The sequence below is a fragment of the Centruroides sculpturatus genome, unplaced genomic scaffold (genome assembly GCF_000671375.1).
Source record: "Centruroides sculpturatus isolate CEXI.00-Female unplaced genomic scaffold, Cexi_2.0 scaffold619, whole genome shotgun sequence".
In the NCBI taxonomy this organism is placed as follows: Eukaryota; Metazoa; Arthropoda; class Arachnida; order Scorpiones; family Buthidae; genus Centruroides; species Centruroides sculpturatus.
In genome coordinates, this window is record NW_019384948.1 from 219,844 (window position 1) to 241,536 (window position 21,693).

The 21,693-nt window shown below is 29.4% G+C and overlaps 2 protein-coding genes across 7 annotated transcripts in view; both read left to right on the forward strand.

Moving 5' to 3' along the window:
- Positions 1 to 21,693, forward strand: part of LOC111632235 — an 88,106-nt gene that overhangs the window by 62,917 nt on the left and 3,496 nt on the right. For 3 of the 5 annotated variants that reach the window (XM_023376618.1, XM_023376620.1, XM_023376619.1), the window contains one exon: positions 4,092 to 4,189. The exons of 1 other annotated variant lie outside the window; for it this stretch is intronic. The gene's annotated coding sequence lies outside the window, so the exon portion shown is untranslated. Of the gene's footprint in view, positions 1 to 4,091; positions 9,947 to 21,693 lie in introns of those variants that run through there. One more of the 5 variants, XM_023376617.1, reaches the window with a different exon arrangement.
- Positions 3,661 to 21,693, forward strand: part of LOC111632234 (protein stoned-B-like) — a 110,674-nt gene continuing 92,641 nt past the window's right edge. The window contains exon 1 of one of the 2 annotated variants that reach the window (XM_023376615.1): positions 3,661 to 4,169. The gene's annotated coding sequence lies outside the window, so the exon portion shown is untranslated. The other variant, XM_023376612.1, reaches the window with a different exon arrangement.

Below are 21,693 nucleotides of genomic sequence, written 5' to 3' on the forward strand. Positions count from 1 at the left end.
TCATATTTCAAACATTCAAATTAACAATTTTAATTCTTATTTAAATTAACAATATAAATTATTATTATTCATTTGGCCAATAAATTATTATTTGGTCAATATAACAATATAAATAATTCAGTATATTTGTAATAGGAATTTATTATTTCAGGGGCTTATATCTTTCGAAGGGTTGCAAGTAGGGGTATGGTTCCTTTGACTTCATTGTTAGTACAGGGGTCTATGGTTTGGGGGGTTGCCACCTTTTTATTCGGAGGGTAAATCTTACCATTCGGATTTTAACAGAGCTGTAGAGCACATTGATAGGAACAAAAAAGTCAAAGGAACTGTGCCTCATGGAAATTTGTAAAGAACGCCCACTAGGGGGCATCCCAAGCTACTAGTATTCTCAGAAATCAAACTTACTGCTGCACTACATCAATTGTAACATTTATATTAATATCATTTATCATATAGGTTTTCCAAATATATTTATTTATTATAAAAAATTTACTGTTACATTCCAATTACCTATTTAAGTGAATTTTCCTTATTTTGCATAACTACTTTGCCATTATATCTATACATCATGGATAAATGCCAATTTTATCTTTTATTATTTCTTATAACTTGTGACATGTTTTTTTCCATAATAACAACTGTATATCTACTTTTGCACCCTCCTGTATTTGTTAAAAGTGAGCTTAAATTGAACTGAATGCCCAAATCTTTTACATTATCTGTACATACAATATGTTAATTATTTATATTAAAAGAAACAAGTGATTAATTGGGATACAGACCTGCATTACAATTACTTTTGTATCCAAAGACACCACAACTTTTCCTCTAATTAAGAAAGATGAAAATCTCAATATTTAAATGGTTTTCTATGTATTTGCTTCAAATAACAATATTCTAAGTTTTATGCTATTATCTGGTCATGTTCTGTTTTCTTTTCATCCTGATTTCTGCTGTTACTATTTCATGATGTCTCTGTGTTCATTCGCTTGCAAAGTGACAATAGCTCTGCCTTCATTTCTATTTCCTTCCTGTAACAGTGTTTCACTATTACTTGTTCTGTCTTGAGGATAATCAATATAACAAGTTTTCTTTGTCAATAATAACAAAAATAAAGACACTGAGTTCAGCGTTACATGCATACGTTTTTTTATCGCAAGCACTTTCAATGAACTTATAGTCGTTGTCCTCAGGCGAATACAGATATTTACTGAAAAATTTTAAACAGAAATAATCCAATGCAGAATAAAACGTATAAAATAAGTTGAAACTTTGTTAAAGCTGTTAAGAACACGAAGTAAATATTTAAACATAATTTGAAAACTGAACGAGCAGTTAGCTCCATGAAGTGCGAGCTGGTACATGCGCAGAACCATGCTCACGCTACACGCATACTAGAGACTGCTAATACTCGCTTAAACACTTATATGGTGTGACCCATACACTGGGCAGATCGAGCGTAGGGGTGTTGCAAGTATCCAAGGTGGTAGTGAGAAGAGATTCCCATATAAAAACAATTTTTCCATCCTTGCAGCTCTTGAGCATAACCTCTTGGGACCATAGCGGGTTGTAACCCTGCTCAAGTACCTTTCTTGCGAGCTTGGTGGTGTGTCTTCCCCTCATAACATCGTCTTGGTGCTCATCAAGGCGGCTGGCAAGCATTCTAGTGATGGCCCCGATATATCTTGTGTTTACTCCTGTTGCCTGATTTTCCAAAGGTACAGCATAGACCCCCAACTTCTCAAGAGTGGAAAATTTGTCTCTATTGTTACAAATAAGTTTGCGTAGGCTTGAAAGTGGGGTTAAAGGTAGTACAAGATTGCACTGCTTAAAGATTCTGCAGATGCGTAAAGATAGGGGTCGAAGGTAAGGCAACGCTATTTGTACCTTCGAAGACTCTCTCGTGCTGCATAATGTAGTGCTTGGAAATAGTGCTTTCTTTACCTTATTGAGCACATGCGTAAATTTTGCACGTGAAAAGCCAGCAGCGCGTACCGCCAGATTGATGATGTCTAACTCAACGTTTATCAGCTCCTGCATGGATGACAGTAAATAAGCCCTTCTGACAAGGGAGGCAATGGCAGCATTAACATATTGAGAAGGCTGAAAGGCCTCTGCTGGTATAATGTGCGGAGCTATGCTAGATTTGTGATGGACCGAGAATTGTGGTCCTTCTGAAGATTTACGTATATGCAGGTCTAAAAATAGTTTTCTTTGTCAAACTATTATATTTGGAACTCCATTATTAGCACTAGTAAAATTTGGAGTTACAATTCTAGGCTTAATTTGGTTATGTTGTTTTACTTGGTATATCTAATGAAATAACTAAAATTATTATTATGTTGGTTATCTGAAATAATTCTTCATGTAAACAGGTACTGGAACATTTAATACAAAATTTTTGTCATCTTGCACAATGAGGGTATTCTTATCTTGTGTTACTAGATGGAAATAAAGCAAGTCCTGTCCTCAGCTTTCTTTTCATAAGTAATTCTGCTGGTAAATATTTTGTGGAAGTTTGTGGCATTGTTCTATAATAAAGAAATCTCTGGAGTTCAGTCTCTAAATCTATTTCATTGTTACTTATTTTCTTTATGTGCAAGTTTTTAAGAAATTTATAATCAGCAAGGCTGTTGCTGGGTGATAAGGCATTGCATAAATATGTGCAGTATTATTTTCTACAAAAATTAATCAAATTTATTAGATACAAATTATGTAACTTTATCTGTAATAATTTGTTCTGAGAGGCCCAAAATTGCAAAAGTGTATCTTGAATGATTAACTGTTTAGAAGTTATATTGTTTAAAATCATTACATCAGGTCACCTACTGTATGCATAAATTAAAACTAAATATTTATTTTGAAATATTCCAGAAATATCCATATAAATTTTTCCCATAGTGAACTAGTTCAAGACCATTTTGTCATCACTTTTGACAAAGCTGCTGTTTTCTGACATTCTTCACATTGACTTGACTATCAATTCTTGGTTCATCTAATTTTGGTCACTATGATACTGTCATGCCATCATTCTTTACACACTTGGCTGTTATATAACAAAGGAAAAGTATCACAATTGGTCAAAAAATGCCCCCAAGATTTTTGCATTTTTTGGACTTGAGATCTTGAAATGTTGAGAAATGCAAAAATCTTTGGAGGTTTTACTGTGTGGAGACATTTTTTTTTCACCTACTTTGAAGCTTAATAACTCCTATGTCTTTTTCTGAAAATCTCTGAAATTTTTATAGTTATTTATTAGTAGGAAATGTTTCTAGAAACTTTCAAAAAAATCAGACCATTGGTTTGGAAGATATTAAGGGAGGGTGGAGGCTATATCTCAAAAAGCTTTCAACTTATGAAATTGTTTTTATTTGTACAAATTTTCAGTTTATCAAAAATAATATATTTTGGAAATTTTTTAAAAATCACCAAAATTAATGTTTTTGGATGTTTTTTAAATAAATTTTGACAGAATAAACCAGTTGGATTATTTTTTTTGAATATGTTTATATTAATAAATTAGTTTTAGGAAATTGATATTTTCCCAACCCCAATGCTAGGTTTGGTGTAAGAATATAAAAAAACTATTTATGAAATTCTTTGAGATAAATATTTTTTTTTTAAATCACAATTTTCATCAAAATTAGACCAAAAGATTATATGTTGAAGAGGTGAGTAGGTAATATTTTAAAAATAGTGTTAAAATAACCCTCATTTTATGACAAATCATTTGTATTAGAAATTTTATGTAAATCTAAAGAATTAAAAGTAATGATAGCAATTATTAAGGATTAAAACAAATGAAGAATGCTGGGAAAGTCCAGCAATACTGTTGCCAGCTTTTCATCCTTATAATGCTGAACTGCACAGAATTTAAATCTTGTAACACCAAATTTTGTACTTTTTTCAGTGTTCAGAAATAACAATGCTATTGTTTTATAGTAAACATCTAAATTTTAAACATTTTCTCTTCTATAAAAGAACATATTTTGAGATAGAAGCTTACAATTCTAGCCACTGGATACATATGTCAGGACTTTACATAATAGAGGATTTCTTGATCTGTTTTTCTTTCTTTTGTTTCTTTTTAGCTGAAAGTGTGATTGCACCAAATTTCTGAACCATCAGGACATGACTTTCATCTTTTGGACATTCCTTTGCAGACAATGGTAAATGTGATGATACATCAGCATTAGAGTTTCTTTCTGATTTTTTGAACTGTAGCTGGATAGTCAAATGACAACAATAGCAAAGCCCAATGCTTAATACAGGATGAAGCTAGCTATGGAACAGGTTTGTTAAGTGCAAATAAATATGTTAAAGGCTGATGATCTGTGATTAATATAAACTGATAACCCAATAGATATTGTTTGAACTTATTTATTCCAGAAATTAAAGTTAATTCTTTCCTTTTTATGTGAGCATAATTTCTCTTTGTTTTATACTTTATGGATCAAAAGCAATAGGTTTTTCAACCCTATGGGTATCTGTAAGAAAGAACTGCTGACTCACATAAAGATGAGGCATGCTTAATACTATAGGTATTAAGCATGTTGTAGGAACATAATGTTGTTGTACTTCTGTACCAGGTAATAGCTGTTTAAGCTTGATGAAAGTATTACATATCTCAAAAAAACCTCCAGTTAACCAGAGACAAAATTATTTAGTCCAGTGTGTAGGTGTTTGAACTATTAATGAAAGTATTTCAATATACTTGTTTTGCTATATTCTTTTTTTTTTTTTTTTTTTAACAAATATAAAAGTGTACAAAGATTTGATATAAATTTTTCATAATGATACATTAAGCCTAAGAAGGCTCTAAGACTAGATACATTTATGAGTGCTGGAACTTTCTGTATGGCTTCTACTATTCGTTTAGTGAATTTTTTTATCAATCTTAAATCAAAAATATTTAAATGCTGGAGAAAAGCAATCCACATTTTAAAAAAATTAAGTTTTATCCCAGAATCCTTTTTCAAAACTGTTCTCAAAGTTTGTGGGTGTTCTTTGTCATTCTTTCCATTAATGAGTATATCATCTAAATAAATATTATTCCTAAAACTCTTCCAATAGATTTTTCTAAGACTTCTTGAAATGCACTTGATACCACTAATTTCATAAGGTAACCTTGGAAACTGAAATGTTCTTTACTAGTATTTATGATAATGATATCCTTAAAAAGCTCATCCAAACATAATTACAAATTTTCTTCTTCTATGAGGTTAGTAAAGATTGCTTCTATTCTAGGAAATGGATAAAAATCAACTAAAGTCATTAATTTTAAAGTGATCAGATAATGTAAGAATTTTAATGATGTGCTGATTCTCTTTTGCTATAGGTATTGTTGGTGCAGCCCATTTAGAGATCTGCAGGATATCTTAGTTACCAAATGATCAATTTCCTTTTCTACCTTAGTTTTCAATGCAAATGGTAATGGTCTCACTTCACAAAAAATAGATTTGCTTTATGAATCAACGTTTAAACTGACTTTAGTCTTTTAAATGTCCTATTTTGTTTCCAAATAATAAAGAAAATTTTTGTAAAAGATTATCTGGGGATGGATTTCCATGTTCTTTAATAACATTTATGAAAAAAATATAATCTCTTACCTTACCAATAGTTCTCTCACTTGTCATCTTGTCTCTTCCCATTTAATGATTGATTGATTGTTAGTTATATCTAACTTGTAAGATAAAAACTTTTGAATATTTATTTGCCTGCTTAACAAAAATTTGTTTTTCCTACCACCAGTATTGGAACAATTTCCATATGTTGTAAGTTTTACTGTGGTTTCATTTAAGGGCTTGAAACTTTTTAAGTATATTCTCAGAAATCAAACTTACTGCTGCACTATATCAATTGTAACATTTATATTAATATCATTCATCATATAGGTTTTCCAAATATATTTATTTATTATAAAAAATTTGCTGTTACATTCCAATTACCTATTTAAGTGAATTTTCCTTATTTTGCATAACTACTTTGCCATTATATCTACACATCGTGGATAAATGCCAATTTTTTCCTACCAATATAACATTCTGTTACTTTGAAGGCAAGGGTTAATTAACTGAGACAGAGAATTATATCTAAAACATTTATCTAGAATTGTTTAGTGGTTTTAATTTAGCATCTTTTTCTCAGTAAAATTAATAACTTACTAACTTCTTTTCTTTAATATTTTTAACATTGTTTCACCAGTTCAAAAGCAATAGTAATTTTTAAAAATTTTCTCTAAAGATATGTCATCAGGTTCTTTAAAGAGTTTTTATTTGGTAATGTTTTGGATTTAATTCCTGAAAGAAATGTATCTTTTAGCATCTCACTTACAAGGAAACCACCAGAGTTGGCACCCTTTGATTTTACTGAGTTTGATATATATATTGTATATACTGTAGCCCTACCTCCCTGTAATTCACACTACAACCACATTATGCAACTCTGAAGCATTTGTGAGAAAAATTAATAAAATTTTCTATGTTCCTTATGTCCTATGTTATATGTATATGTATGTATATGTTAACAGCAGCATAGTAAAGTGGATAATTAAGGTGTTCAAATAATTCACTTTTGTGTTAAAGTTCAAATTCATACTTTTAAAAATTTTTCTCTAATGTGCATTTGAAACAGATTACAGTATTTTGCAAAATATTTTTCTAATTTTAACAAAGAAAATTTTTATTTTTATTATTTACCATGCACTTTAAACATTCTATTCATTGTAATTCAACATTTTAAATATTATATTTGCAGATAGATATATAGTAAGACTACACAGTAACAGAAATTCTCCCTTTAAATGTTGACCTATTGGTATAGTAAAAGCCAAACAATTGCTGCATTATATTGTGCTAAATCTGTGTTGTTATTAATAATCAAATGTAAAGTAATTTGGCTTAGAGGTAACCATTAGTTGCCATCTCTTGATAAATTTAATAATTATAATTAAATTAATATTTTAATAATTAATTTAGAAGGTTCTGGAAGAAAAGAATCTGTCTGAAACAGAACTTGTTTTGGGCTGATTTCTAGCAATTTTTTGGCTTTAATTAATCTAAAAATCAGGTATATAGATGCTTATATTTGATGTAGTAACATGAAGTTGAAGGAGCCACATAGTTTGCTTTTTAACTTATTATAATTGTAATCAATTGCTGAATGGATTCATATCATATAACATCCATAATTTGTTAGTTGAATTATTGGTATAGCAAGAAAGGAACTTTCTACATACTCAACATCCATTGGTGATATAATACAATATAATACAATAAATAAAAATTGTGAAAAAAGTGAAAAATTAATGCAATTTTTTATTGCATAGCAAATAAATCTTATAATTACAAAGTACAGGTTTTTATTTGTTAAAGTAAAAAATACATTGCACTAATAATTGGTTTCAATGCAAAGTAGAGAAAAACTTTTAAAAAAGAAGTAAGATTTCAACCTGCAATACACAGTATAATAGAGGAACGCTATCCACTTAGCTATGCTGCATTTTACATATTATCTATATAACATGGTATGTAAGGAACACAGAAAATTTCAAACTTTTTTTTTTTCTTTAAATGCTTGAGAGTTGCATCAAGTGGCTTTACTGTGAATTACTGGAAGGGTAGTACTATGATGTAGATCACTTGGCAAAATTAGAGGGAGGTCATCTCTGATTATCTCTTTATGAGAATTTTGTACATCACTAACAGTTTTTTGCTAAATGTTGTATATTGCAAAAAATTGGGCTACCATCTCTGAATCTCCTTGTTTCATTTCACACATATTTTTTGAATGTACATATTTAGAGGAATAACTTTAGGTGCAGATAAAAGACAAACTTAATTTTTGACAATTTGTCCAAAAGATTTGCTATTTGTATTTTATAGTGTAAATAGGTTATAAGTCATATTAAATAGTTCTTAATAATACTAATGAAAATTGAATTATTTATTTCATCCATTGAATTTGTTTTGAATGCAAGTTCTAAGAATTTTAAATATAACAAAAAAAAATTCTGTTTCTTACTACTAATAACTGGAAATGGAACCACATTTACATTAGCCATCATTAGTTTTCATGCTTTGCAGTGTTTAGTTTTAACTTTGTTTATTTTTATCCTCTGCTTATTAGGAGCTTTTGCCAGAAATGCTAAAATGTAGTGGCATACAGATTTGTTACATTAAAGATATTTTAATTTGAAATTATGGGATTTTTTTCTCTTGGTATAACAAGTCCTAATTCACAAGAATGTCCAAAGTGGACAAAAGTATAATATATAAGTAATTAAGGACAAGAAGCTCTTACTAAACTTACTTCTGTTTGTTGTTTCATGTATCTATCAGTTTGATCTTTGCACTAAAATTTTTGTTATGATTAGGTGGACAATGAATTACAAGCACTTAATGATACTTAATTCTTTATTAGATACTTCATTATTAACAATAAATTGAAATTAACATAGGATATAGTAAACAACATAGGCACCTAGTCTCCATCCCAGCATCTTGTGCTGTATCCCTATTCCCCATGATGTTATGAATTCAAAGACATTACATTTAGAATATTCTTAGATTCAAAAAATCCAACATTTGTATAATTTTAAATTATCTGGAAATCTATGGTTAACTTATCTGCAAATCATTATCATTTAAAAATAAAATTCAACAAGTTAAAAGGTGACAATGATAAAAACAAACTAAATAACTAAATCTATTCCTAAATATTATCTACAAGAAATTAGTTTATGTACATTTTTCTAGAAGTTTTTACTTCCTAACCCATTTCTATTGAGTATACAATGATATTTTTCTCCTTCCTTTCTTTCTTATTTATCATCTCTATTTTTCAGATCTTGATAATTCAGATTTCTTCTTCCATGTATGAAAGAATTATCTTCCAATTTTAACTTTTCTAAATTCAATTTCTTCTCTTATCAATTAAATACACTTGTTAAAAACATACATTCCTAATATTGTTCTAGCTGCATCTTTTTAATATAAAATTCTCTATTACTGTTGTTGTTTTTATTATCATCATCAAGAACAAGGATAAAATACATATTGCTCTTGTTTAACTTCTCTATAATGTTGTATTGCTTCAAACCATCTAAAAACTATTCGTTCATTCATTCATTCATTCATTCATGGGTGTTCTGTCCTAGGACAGGTCCATGGAAAGCAGTCAAATTATAGAATTCTCCTTCTCCAACATTCTCTATTTCGGGCTTCCTCTTTTATTTCTTTATAAGTTTTGCCTAGTAAAACATCATCTATCAATACTTTTCTTTTTTCTTCCTCTTTGTTTCCTTGCATCAATTTTTCCTTCTAATGCCACTCGCATTAATCCTTCTCCTCGCAATATATGACCTAGCCAGTTATTTTTTCTTCTTTGTATTGTTTTTAAAAGAGATCGCTGTTCCTGGACCAAATTTAAAACATCTTCATTCTTAACCTTTTCTGTCCACTTGATTTTCTCCATTCTTCGCCATAACCACATTTCATATGCTTCAAGGTAGTTTGTTTCCTTTTTCCTTAAGGTCCAAGTCTCTGCTCCATATAAAGTTATGCTCCAGGAAAAGCATTTTATTAACTTCTTTTTAAGTGTTTGGTTCATTTTTCCAATAAGAAGGTTCTTCTTATAAAAAGCCATTTTTCCAGCCCTGATTCATTCTTTGATTTCTTTTTCTAAAAACTATAGGATTTCTTATTTAAAAATCTTTTCCAAGTACCTTGGTAAAGTTCTTGGAAATTTTTCTTCAAAATTTAATACTAAAAGCTGTGTTGTATTGGAGTGAACTTCATTTAGTGTCACATTTTTTTTATACTGGAAACTTTACAAACTGATTTTTTTTTTTCAGCATATTCTATTGAACATCATTTTTTCAATGTTGTTAAATTTTAGTATTTAGATGTTTCTACAGATAATACTGTGAAAGAATAATTGAATTGAAATCATTCTAAATATTTAATATTGTATATAATTAAACCATAATAAATTATTTTTCTAGTTTTAATTAATATTTAAAATAAGTATTACAGAATACAATTTGTTTACTTATGCTGTGTTTAAATTTTTAATTAAGACTTTATCAAAAGAATATTGTGTGTGGATTACATGTAAAATCTATTAAAGATTAAAGAATTAATCATTTAAGCTACATTTTAAAGTATTAATTTACTGCAAATGTCAATTAATAATTTTAATGGCAATTTAACTTGAATTACATTATTGTTAATAAATTGATGAGAGTCTGAAAGATGACATTATTTGTTAATTGAAATAAAACACACATTTATTTACTCATTATAAAAATTTTCTCTAAAAAAATCATTTTGTTGTAAAAACAAAGTAAAAATTTCAAAAGTATACTTAAAAAGAATAAATAAAAACTCTGATTCTAATTAATATTTTGGATTTTTTTGAGCATTATCTATATCACTAGATATAACTTATAATTTACAATAAGAAAAAAAATTTACTGTAGTTATTTTAGATTACACAAACTCCCTTGCTTATGAACTTTTCAGACTTATGAACAATTTGACCATAAATCTAAAATTTAAATTATGTGTGGATTCTGAAATTCTCTTGCTGGTCAATGGGGTGGTGTCACAGTCAGTCTTTAGCCAGTAATAAATAAATCCACATTATTTACTAAAAATTTATTTCTATTGCTTATTGTCATTTTTTTGTTTTTGTGTGAATTCTGATGTTTCATCATTACTGGTGAGATGGTGTCAAAGTTGGTGGCATTGGAATAATGGCATTTTCTGCTATTGTTTGCAATTTTTATAAACTTTTATGATTAGTGCTTCAAAAATGCATCCAAGACATAACAGTAAATCTAACAGTGGAGATAAATGCAAGAAGTGTCGCTCTATTACCATGAAAACTAAACTTGACATTATAAAACTAAGTGCATTAAGTGGAAAAAAAAAACACATTTGAAACGCCTGCTTCTAAGCAGTAGTGAACAGGTAAATGAGAGTGAAGTATATATTCTTCAATGTACTTAACAGAGTATATTGAAGGATCAAACATTAACAGTACATGGTTATTCTGTGTACAAATGTACTTTCTGGGTTAGTTTTACACTTACAACAACACCTCAGAAACTTAACTTGTTTGTAAGTAGGGGATCAATTCTATTCTAAAAATAAAAATTTATTATATAAGAATTATATACATAAAACTATTTACCGCTTTAATAGAGCTAATATATATTTCTACAAAGAGTTTTTGCCTTATATTCATTTTTAAGAGTTAGACAAAACACTATTATGAAAATTATTCTAAAATATTCAAACTTGTTAAATTTTTTAAAATTTAATTACATACCTTGGAGCCTGTTATCGGTGTGCAAATTACCTCAAAAAACGAAAAATTAAAATTTATGGACATTTTCAAACCTTCAACGGTTCTTCTTCAGGCAGCAACGAATTTCCATTAAAATGCCATTAAATACGAATATTATTCAAAATTTGAATACATGTTAGCCAATGAACTTTACTAGGCATGCACAATGTATATGTAGTAAATGATGAGAATTTATAGATCTTTGTCCACTAGTGCTTGCCATGCTAAGGAGAGATTTAATTCCTTTTTGTGGTTGATGCAAGTGTTGCTGAGTTTGTATATACAGGCATACCTCGACTTACGTCGTTTCGAGTTACATCGTTCCCGATTATACGTCACTTGTTAAAAAAAGTATATGGAAAAATAAAAATCAAGTTTAAGTCATTTTATTCGACTTTACGTCTGTCCGCCACAAATATTGAAGTCGTAATATCACTAGAAAAACGTTTAAAGCACATAAAATCATATTAAAATATATACAAGTATGTACTGTATTTACAGTACATGCATCCGTAAATTTAGATTACTTTTTTTTGTACTATATTAAAAACTAAAATTTATTTGTTTGTAAGCTTAAAATAGATTTTTATTAACTATATATTATTAAAAATGCATTAATAAATAAAATACAAAACCGGAAATGGTAATTTATGGTTTAGCCTAGTGACAAGTAGATTCGGAGACAAGTAAATTCGACTTACGTCGTTCTCCTGGAACCAATTAACGATGTAAGGCGAGGTATACCTGTATATAAGGCTTCCAACCACTTTAGATGTTCAGTGTATGGTGTGCTGTGGAAGATTCTTTCCTGGTTAAAATTCGATTCTATCTCAGGATCACGCCAGTGATCTTGAGATAGAGTCGACCAGGTCTACCAGGTGATCCCCAGGACCCAGAGCTGTGGTGTCCTGGTGTGTTGTATGTCTGCAATGTGCTCTTTTACTCTAATGCTCAAGGAGTGCTTCATAGAGCCGATGTAATTGAGTGCTCTATCGCATCTGTGATCTTTTATAGGAATGTTGTAGACACCTGGGAGTCTATCATGGTTAAGAACATCCTTTCCATTGTGAAGGATGTCAAAAATAGTTGGCTATCTTCTATATGCGATGTGTATGCAGCACTTTTTAGCTATCTGTGCAAAGAGTGGAGATACAAGTTATAAGTGATCGGGATGCTTCCTTCCTCTTGTCTTTGTCGTAGGAGTGGACTTGGAGCGCATCAACCACAAAGAGGAATTAAATCTGCCCTTAGCATGGCAAGTGCTAGTGGACAAAGATCTATAAATTCTTGTCATTTACTACATATACAGTGCGCATGCTAGTAAAGTTCATTGGCTAACACTTATTTGAATTTTGAATAATATTCGTATTTAATGGCATTCTAATGGAAATTCGTTGCTGCCTGAGGAAGAACTGTTGAAGGTTCGAAAATGTTCGTGAAATTTAAATTTTTTGTTTTTTGAGGTTATTTGCACACCAGTAACAGGCTCCGAGGTAAGTAATTGATTATATTTCGGTGTTAGATAAAGTGAAGTTTTTAAAATTTAAATGTTGTTAATAAGAGAGTATCTATTGGACATTTTCACAAAAACCTGATATTAAAATTCCAGAACTCCTAGTTTTCTTGCCAATAAATATTCTATTTGTTTGTCTTCAGTAATTATATCTATGAAGTAAAAAGTCAGTATTTGTATATCATTGATATCCTGAAGATTAATCAAGTTCTTGAGATTTCAAAGAAAAATGTAGATCAAGGAAAGTGATTTATGATCAGAAATATAGAATTCCAGTTAATTACCATTACAAGAATTAATTGCAGAACTTACTACAAAGTTTAGTAATTAATTCTGCTGTATTGAATTCTGCTGTATTGAATTCTGTTGAAACAGAAGTCCTGAAGTATTTTATCATTGATATAAAGTTTTACAGGAGATATGCAGATAATAACTTTATTGCATAGAATAAGAAAAAACTTATTTTCACAAAGATTTTTAATAAAAAGTTTTTAAGTGAAATCATATCTTTGTATTCAAAGAACAGATAAGGAGAGAGAATAAATGTTTTTAGATATGATATTCACAAATGTACCTTAAAATTTTGAAATAGTTTTACTGTATACAGAAAGAAAAATCAAGCTACCTAAGAATACAGTTTTTCTCCTAGAGATCCCATAATATCATAAAAATAGGTAAAGTGAAAAATCAATAATACAGTAGAAGGTTGTTAATCTGGAACCTGTAGAACCAGATGCATTTGTATTTTTTCAAAATTTGATAAGTTTTGAGATCTAAATATTGCAGACATTGCTGTAAATTTTGTACCAGCACATGCTGCTGTATGCTTTTAAATTTTTATGCTTGCTTTTTAGTCAGTTTGAAGATAATATAGTGCATGACAGTATTGGTTTTAAGATTGAAAAATGTGAAAAAATGTTGATGATGATGTGCAAAGTCAGCATGTTCAATCATTTTTCCAATCACATTGCATGATTGATCCCTTGTTAAGTAGCAAAGTGCCCAGTTGCACCCCATTTTTACCTCAATTTCAGTTTGATGTCTTTAGTGCACCAAGTATCCATCCAAATTACAATTCCACAGAATACATGTTTGACATGACTGATTAGTTATTAATAGTTCCAGATTATTGGGTACTTTTTAGAAGATGCTGGATTAACAAACTTCTAACACACATTACCATAATTTTGGTAATTTGTTCCAATCCCGACATGCTTGTCAGAGAACTATCAATGAACATCAAGTGTTCCTTTCTGATTTTGATGATTCTTATTTATGTTTTAAAACAACTCTTGTTCATGATGAATTCATCAAAAATGCAAATTAAAAGCATATGCTTTTTTATCGACTGAAAAACATTTTTAAGAAGTGAAATTAGCTACAAAAATTGGACATTTTATGCAGTGAATTTAGTTTCATATAGAAACATTTATCTGATTTAAATGAAGCTAAGTACTACTTGTAATGATCAATCAAATATATATTTTACTGAAGTTTAGAAAAATTTTATAGTAATCAGTCATTTTATGATCTTTTCAAAACCCCTTAACATCACTGAATGCTTTTCAAATACAAAATGTTATGGAATAAGTCAAAATTAAGTTTATTTTTTACATTTTTACAAAAAACAGTTTTTAAGGCGATGATGATAACTACAGTATTATATGGCATGCAACCTTATTGGAATGATTATTTTGCATATACAATATTTTAGTTTTTAATGAACAGAAATGTCAATGGAAGCTAATAGTTAATGTTCATTGCAGCATATATATCCATAACTTCTAGGGGTATATAGATAGTCTTTTATTTATGACATCCTTTGAATAATCCTACATTGTATATTTCCAAATTAATTTTGAATATTACAAGTACTTATGCAAAAACCAATCACTTACTACCAGTATACTGGTAAAAAAAAATCAAAATACCAAAAGTTAAATTCTGAACATTTTTGGTCTCTAATAGATCTTTCATCCATTAGACTGAAAACTGAAAATGTTTGGAATTTAAACTACTTTTATTTACTAATATTAAAGCCAATCAATTACCAAATTATATTAGACTATATTACTACTACTATTATTAATTAAATGTTAGTATAATATAGATATAACTGAGTGTGGTTATATCTAAATAAGTCCTGGAAGCAAGGATTAGATGGTCCAGGTAGTGTAAATGACAATGCAACCACATGGTAAATGGGAGTTGAGAGTTTGAGTCCTGCTTTGGGTTGATTCTTTTCATCCAGAACCTTTTGAATTAATTATTAAATTATTAATTTAATTATAATATACAGGTAACCCCCGTATAACACGGCACTTCTATAGCATGGATTCGCTCTAACACGGTTCGAGAATTGGTACCATCCCCCGTATAACACGGTACTTTTATAGCACGGATTCACTCTGACACGGTTCAAGAATTGGGTAAAACCCTCTTACAACAGGAAATGTAATAAATTTTTACATACTTAAGTAATAATAGTTCACGAAAATTATTATTTTCGTGAACTATTAGTACTTAAGTATGTAAATTTTCTCTTCTCGCCTTCTGTCGATACACGTGGTCCTTCTCGAAACTTGTTTCAATGTTGCCAGATCGCGACGCTTCTGCTTCTGATGTTGCCGAATGTTTTTCCCTTATTCCATACTTGCTTTATTCTTCATAAGTGCTTAGCACCATATAAGGAAATTTATAAAGACCTTTTAACTAGAAGCAAGCAATCTAAAATTACATACATTTTGCAAAAGGTAAAGCATGGATCTGAAGATAATGCAGAAAAATGCTCAGAGGATAAGGATAACTTGCCAAAAAGAAAACGCTCTCGGTTAATTAATAGTGTTTTTAGTGATGACGAAGAAAACATTGTTTAATTTATATTAATATGTATCACTTAAAAAAATTTTAATGAAGATATTTATCTTAATTATGAAAATATACTAGCATGTTTTTTAATTTTTGGAACCTAACCCTCCTTTTCGTATTAGTTCTTTGTTTCGTATAACATGGATTTGCATAACACGGCAATTTTTTGGAACGTAACTACCGTGTTATACGGGGGTTACCTGTATATCAAATTCACATTAATCAGATACAGTGGTATTATGGTACTCAACCAAACAATCATGACCTGCTATAACAAATTTTTGGTTAATAACAAACAATTCTATTTTAATTTTGTTATTATTAAAAAGTTTTCTGTGATAAGTAACTAATTTAAAAATAAAATGAAATTTTAGAGATGCCTTGGGGATTAAGAAAAGGGCAACCCTATGACAAAGCGGTTCATGTGCCCCAAGTGCCCTAATGTATGGACATCCAATATAGTCTGATATATTACTTTGGATTAATAAGAGATCATGTGAAATTATGTAAACAATTAATTTTTTGGAAAAAATAAACATAAAATATTGATTCAAAACCTGCAGTCATATAGTAAGAGTGGAGAGGTTTATGATAAAGTATTTGTTCTCTTTAAATAAAAGAAAATTTTTTATATTAATGTTTGTTTATAAATAAGCAAGCTGCTTTTTGTAAGTTGTCTGTATTTAGATAATTAGTAAGACAATTATTTAATTATGATGTAAAAATATAATTAATGAATGTGTTCTGTAACAAATCAAACCTTCATTGACAGTGAATAAAAAAGATGTCAAAATTTTTCATGAATCTGTCAGTGAATTTACAGATTTTTAAAAATTCAAGATTTATCATTATACTAAACTATGCATGATGAAAAAGATTGATAGATATTTATTTATTTCACTTTAAGCTATGTTTGTACCATTGTTTGTAATACAGTAGAGCATCAATTATCCAAATAAATACCAATCAACCAAAACATTGGTTAACTGAAAGTGTTCCAATCAGCAAATTCAAATTTTTGCTAGTGCTGTGGTGCTGCAGCACTCTTTCCCTCCCTGCCAACCTAAACTGTAGGCCTACTTTAATGTATTACTCTATATATATATGATATGTGTTTGTAAAATGTATGATATGAAATATATACAGCACAGTTTTGTATTTAATAATAATTTTTGTAAATGATCAGTTATCCGAAAAATCACTTATTCGAACAATGCCAGTCCCGAATTGTTTCATAATAGATTCTCTACTGTATTATAGTAGAATTTCAATTATCCAAGGTATGTGAACAAAGGGAACCTCAGATAATCAAAAACTGAGATTGGCAGAGAATGATTAATAGAATATTAAGTGAATGTAAATCTACAATTACAGTTTAATTTTCATTAATGTTTTTGAAATTCTCAAGAGAGTTCATCAGAGTAAATTTTAACAATTTATCCTCAAATAATATGTAACCACAGATAAACTGATATTGGTTATATAAATAACAACATTCAAAGCCCGAATAGTATATCTACTGAACTGCCGAACGATCGCCTAAATATCGGGCTATTATATGGCTAATTAACCAAGTAAGGTTATATCTAATCTAATATATTTCTGGAAGTGAAGACTTGCTTGGGGTCTGGGTGGCGTAACTGGCAAGCGCACCGCATGGCAAGCGGAGGTTGCGGGTTCAAGCCCCGTCTCGGGCCAGTTCTTTTATTCCAGAAAATTCTAAAATTAATAATTTATTTATTTAATTTTAATTATTAATTTACTTAAGATATTGTGCCTAACGCCTACCTCTAATGACAAATTACTTTATTCTAATCATTTAATTAGCCATATAATAGCCCGATATTCGGCGATTGTTTAGTTGATATTGGTTAATTGGGACTTATGTATTGTATTATACATTTGCTAAACTCAAAGGATAGAGTTTGTAAAATTTAGATATGAACTAAATGTTAATAATTAATGCAAAATGATGAAATAAAAACTGGTCATACATTATATAAATATATTCAGTTTTCAGTTTGTTTGAAAAAATTTACTGGTGAAGTTGATACTATTTACACAAATAAAGCAGAAATAAAAAATAAGATTATTTTTTATTGGATTTGTTAGGCAATAGCATATTAATAAGAGATATTTAAAGTTTAGAAAATATATTTAAATACAAAGAGTTATTCGGAATTGTATTTTATCCTTGGTAATAAACATCTTGTAAAAATAACTTGTTTAAATTTGGAAAATATTGTCCAAATGTGAAGTTTTAAATAATGGAAAAATGCATGCTGTTGGATTATTTTAATGGATAAACAGATGATATTGACATGTAATAAATTTTTATTTAGGTCAGAAGAAAATGTTTAGTTATTAAAACAATATTTTTTGTCAGCTAATAAAAAACAACAGAAAATTGACTGATTTTAATTATTAACTCATATATTGGTGTCAAAATTTTTTGTTTGTTTTAAAAAATGAAAAATAGTAGGTATTTTTATAATCTTCATAATAACACCTTAAATCACTGAGAAACAATTTATTACATCAATGAAAGTTTTCAACCTGCTCCACAGGCAGGTTGAAAACGTTCATTAAATATTCAGATTTAAAATTCTGGATCATTGAAAATCATTCCACACTGTGTAAATATATATGATACAGAATTTGTATATGGTTTACAGTAACCATATACAAATTTTGTATCATATATATTTATTTGAATTCAAATTCCAATATATCCAAACAACTTGTAATTTTAAATATGTTCTTGCATGTTCTACACAGTACAGAATGTTTTCAATGTTCCAGAATTTTAAACCTGATGATGGCATATGGAACAGATTGAAAATGTTCATTGATGTAATAAATTGTTTCTCAGTGATTTAAGGTGTTATTGTGAAGGTTAAAACTTATACATGAGTGTTTATTGGGTAGTATGCTTATAATTACACATATATCACTTACATATTTGCATATTTTTTTGATTTATATCATATTTTCTTGATTCTAGATGCATTATGGGTTTGAAATTGAATTTTAAGATTTTTCTTATGGCAGAAAAAATTTTTAATCAAGTTTATTAGGCTGCAATTTTAAAATTGCAGACCTAAAAATTCTCACTGGCATTTGTCTGTCTGTCTTATTCCTTAATCTCAAGAATTTAGTGAGTTAGATGAAATTTGATAGCAACTTAGGAGGAGGAGGCCCCAATTAACTATGAATTTCAGGTATGAACTGGAAGTCATGTGATTTTAATTTAAAAATGTTCTCCAGAACAAGTTAGATAGATGATTGGCATGAATGTTGTTATCAAGAAAAGTATGATGTACAGGGAAGATAATTTAAAATATATGCTCTTGATTTTAGTAGTATGTTAATAAAAAATCTTCAGTATTAATTATACTACGCTATTAGTCACTGTAATACATTATTTAAAACAAACATTTTTGGCCTAGTTTACTGGCTTGCTTCAGATTCTACACATTCAAATTTAACAGTTTAGTGAATGTTCCAACCTTTAAACTGATAATTTATTTAAAAAGGCATTTTTGAAATTAGGGCAAAACCATTGTTTTTAATAAAGCATTGTTGGAAGGTGTGAAATTGATTATTAATAAATAATCTTCATGCTTTATTGATTAGTATATACAAGTTTAAATCTTATTAAAATTTACAATTTTTACAGAAAAATAATAAATCTAAAATTATTGATTTTGAATAGTAAATAAAGTAACCTTATTGATATTTTCCATATATTTAAATATTAAATTTAATAATTTTGTTTTCACTTATTTCATAACATGCAATAATACCATATTTACTCATGTATAGGATGATCTCACATATAGGATGAGGTGTGATTTTAAAGATCAAAATAAAGAAAAAATTAGAATTGTATTAATAAATTCATTTCATTTAATCACAAATAGAAAATTGTCAAATGCACATATTAAGGCAAACAATCATGTTTGCCTTAATACATGCATTTGACAATTTTCTATTTGTGATGAATGGGAAACAAAACCAAAACACTAATGAGCATGACCTGAAAAAATTTATTTTTAATGATTCAGAATGTGCCAATATTAAAAATAACAATTTAACATAAATGTAGTTATTCATACATGATTTTTACTAAATGGCCTGTATTTCATTAATGATTTTATAAGAAACGGGGAACTATTATCTGGGAAAAATGAGATGCAATGCAGTTTTTAACTGATGGACATAGTATTAAACTACTAAACAAAGTGGGTTGTTTACAATAGGTGCCAACTTAGAATAAATAGATTGTAGACTATAATAGCAGCATGAACTATACATGGTTCACAGAAATAATTGCAAAAATGCAAAGAATCCTTTGCTTGCATGTATAAGACAACCTAGGTTTTTTGAAGCAGTGAAAAATGAATGAAAACCTCATTTTATATGCGAGTAAATACTTGTGTCCATAATTTAAGGAATTTGTTGTATAAGGTGGTTGTACCTCATTCAGTTGCAAGAAACACATTTTAAAAGAATGAATATAATATAAGAAAATGAAATACAGTGAGGAAAGGAGTTGGGTTCACCTAACTCATGGGGAGAAAAAGGAAAAACAACAGATACAGATGTTCCACGTGACCCTTCTTGTGCTATGAATGTCACACCTGTGGTCCTATGAAGGATGCATATATATATGTTCTATGCAGTTAAAGGAATACATACAGCAGGATACCTTGGTATCATGAAATTGTCTAAATCAGGGGTGGCCAACATTTATGTACAGAAGATCTACTTTTTATCTTAAAAATGTGTCGCGATCGACTTGTTGTCGTAGGGTTAGTCTAAGTGACGGGGTGGTGTGAAATGCATACAATGTTTAGATAGGTAAGAAAAGCCACAATTTAATTTAAAACATGAAGAAAAGGTACATTGTAAACAGAATAAAAATTGAAACTCAACTTTCGGGGACCACCACTTCACCCCTCCTCTTTCTACCGTGTCCCAACTACTCCCTCTGTCCCTCTTCCCACCTTTTTTTTTGGTTTTAAAATCCTTTGTCTACATTTCTTATTTCCCTTTTACAACTGTACGCAAATGAATATCACATGGACCGACAAAACCGCATCTGAGGGAAGACGCGATGGTCCAATATCACTACATTTGCATTTGCGCGTTACGTTCGGTTACAAGTGTAACACATTAATTCAAAACATCGCGAGCAATCGACCAAAATTGGCTTCGTGATCGACCTGTCGATCGCGATCGACTTGTTGGCCACCCCTGGTCTAAATCATTTGCCTGGATATGGTGATATCTGATGCTGATGAGAGGTCTCTAAGCAGTTTACTTGTTGCTTTGGCAGGGTGACATTGGGCATTTATGACTATGTACTAGTTCTGATGTGTAGTTGTGACATGTGGGTAACCTTTACTGTTTGTCTTGCAAGATAAAGGTTGCAACATCTTGGCCATGTTGAAACCTTTGCCAAAGACTACAGATAAAGCTTGGTGGAACATTCAGCTTCTGTGACACTTGTCTCTGAATTTGGCCAGCCTCTAATCTTCTAATAATCCTGCCATGCATAATGCCATCAATGTCTTCTTTAGGCTGTAATTACTGCCTACAAATTATCTTTTGTAATTACAAGGCAATAACAACATTTGCACATATACACAGTAATGATCTCTTAAGAAATCAAACACCTAAATTGACATAAAAAGCTTTTATGCCAAATTCCTTTATCAGTAAATTTGCATACATGTACTGTACAACATTCACTCCCTTCAGAAGTTGCTATATAGCATTTCTACTTGGTTTTGTTTATTTACAGCAGTGGAAAATTTGTGTACTTGTAAATTATGGACATGAGTGTACATAAAATATATAGAATCTATAAAAATTCAGAATTTACAGATAATCATTTTGTTTGAGGTAAGGTAGAATCCATAATCTTAATTTTTATTTTTGTAATTTTATATAAT